Genomic DNA, 2,440 nt, shown 5'->3' with positions numbered 1-2,440 from the left:
GGGGGGGGGGGGGGGAGTTATTCGGTGAGGTGGTGTGGCAGCCAAACTGCTGGATCGTGTCTGCACGGCGGAGGTTGGAGGCATATTCCATGGCAGGAGCGGGTGGCTGGGATCCCACCTACCTCGTCCGGTCACATGCCGGAGCTCGCCCCCTCTACTCGGATCTAGTGATACGGGGTTGTGCGTTTATGTGAACAGCGCCTGGCTGCTGCCCCCGCGGGGGGGGCCCCACCCCCCTCAAACTGATGTCTCCGGTCAAATTTAGAGAGACCGAATGCGCGGGCGGGGATCGCGCGACGAGAGACAGAGCTCTAATGCCGGCGGTCAGCTCAATGGCGCGCAGCTCAACGCCCACATCTCGCGTGCCCGCGACGCCGACGAGCTGCTCGCGCTCTTTGCCGCCCACAGCGCGAGCATAGACCACATCCACGCTGCGAACCTGTGGAACAAACTGGGCAAGCAGCGCATCGAGCGTCGGCAGGAGGAGCAGCTGGAGCGGCTGGTGCAGCGCACGGTCGACCTCGTCCTGTCGTGCAATGCAAGAGCACTGGCGAATATAGCTCACGGCGTCGCCAAGTGCACGGGCCTGCGATCGAGGGTGGTGCGCCCGCTCTACGCGGCGGTGGCGGAGGCGGCGGTGCGCGGCGGGCTGGCTGGCTTTACGCCTCAGAACCTGGCCAACACGGTGTGGGCGTATGCGACGGCGGGCGAAGCTGCAGACGCGCTGTACGCGGCGGTGGCGGAGGCGGCGGTGCGCGGCGGGCTGGCCAGCTTCAACCCGCAGGGGCTGGCCAACACGGTGTGGGCGTATGCGACGGCGGGCGTGGCTGCAGACGCGCTCTACGAGGCGGTGGCGGAGGCGGCGGTGCGCGGCAGGCTGGCTGACTTCAAGCCTCAGGAGCTGGCCAACATAGTGTGGGCGTATGCGAAGGCGGGCGTGGCTGCAGACGCGCTGTACGCGGCGGTGGCGGAGGCGGCGGTGCGCGGCGGGCTGGCTGGCTTTACGCCTCAGGACATGGCCAACATAGTGTGGGCGTATGCGAAGGCGGGCGTGGCTGCAGACGCGCTGTACGAGGCAGTGGCGGAGGCGGTGATGCGCGGCGGGCTGGATCACTTCAACCCTCAGGGGCTGGCCATCACGGTGTGGGCGTTTGCGACGGCGGGCGTGGCTGCAGACGCGCTCTACGAGGTGGTGGCGGAGGCGGCGGTGCGCGGCGGGCTGGCCGGCTTCAAGCCTCAGGACCTGGCCAACATAGTGTGGGCGTATGCGAAGGCGGGCGTGGCTGCAGACGCGCTGTACGCGGCGGTGGCGGAGGCGGCGGTGCGCGGCGGGCTGGCCAGCTTCAAGCCTCAGGAGCTGGCCAACACGGTGTGGGCGTATGCGAAGGCGGGCGTGGCTGCAGACGCGCTGTACGAGGCAGTGGCGGAGGCGGTGATGCGCGGTGGGCTGGCTCGCTTCAACCCTCAGAACCTGTCAAACACGGTGTGGGCGTATGCGACGGCGGGCGTGGCTGCAGACGCGCTGTACGCGGCGGTGGCGGAGGCGGCGGTGCGCGGCGGGCTGGCCAGCTTCAAGCCTCAGGAGCTGGCCAACACGGTGTGGGCGTATGCGACGGCGGGCGTGGCTGCAGACGCGCTGTACGCGGCGGTGGCGGAGGCGGCGGTGCGCGGTGGGCTGGCTGGCTTCAACCCTCAGAACCTGGCCAACACGGTGTGGGCGTATGCGACGGCGGGCGTGGCTGCGGACGCGCTGTACGCGGCGGTGGCGGAGGCAGCGGCGCGCGGCGGGCTGGCTGGCTTCAAGCCTCAGGAGCTGGCCAACACGGTGTGGGCGTATGCGACGGCGGGCGTGGCTGCGGACGCGCTGTACGCGGCGGTGGCGGAGGCGGCGGTGCGCGGCGGGCTGGCTGGCTTCAACCCTCAGGACCTGTCCAACACGGTGTGGGCGTATGCGACGGCGGGCGTGGCTGCGGACGCGCTGTACGCGGCAGTGGCGGAGGTGGCGGTGCGCGGCGAGCTGGCTGGCTTCAACCCTCAGAACCTGTCCAACACGGTGTGGGCGTATGCGACGGCCGACTATTATCACCAGGCGCTGCTTGCCGACTGCTCGCGCGTGATCAGCGACTCGCTCGCGCGGGATCCGTCGAGGTGGGGCGTCGTGCACCGCTCTCAGCTGCACCAGTGGCAGCTCTGGCTCTCCCTTGAGCGAGGAGCAGACGGGCAGCAGCACCTCCTCTCCGAGTCCCAGCGCAAGCTCTGCTGTGCCGCCATGCAAGACACCGAAGTTACGATCTCGCGCTTCCAGCGCTCCGTCGCGATTGCCCTCGCCGCCGTCCAGCACGGCTTCGAGGAGGAGCATCCCGAGCCGCGCACCGGCTACTCGCTCGACCTGGCGCTGCCCTCTTCACGCCTCGTCGAGCGCTAATAAAAAGCGATGTGA

This window comes from Emiliania huxleyi (genome assembly GCF_000372725.1).
Source record: "Emiliania huxleyi CCMP1516 chromosome Unknown EMIHUscaffold_131, whole genome shotgun sequence".
NCBI lineage: Eukaryota > Haptophyta > Isochrysidales > Noelaerhabdaceae > Emiliania > Emiliania huxleyi.
Note: the sequence above shows the minus strand (reverse complement) of the source record.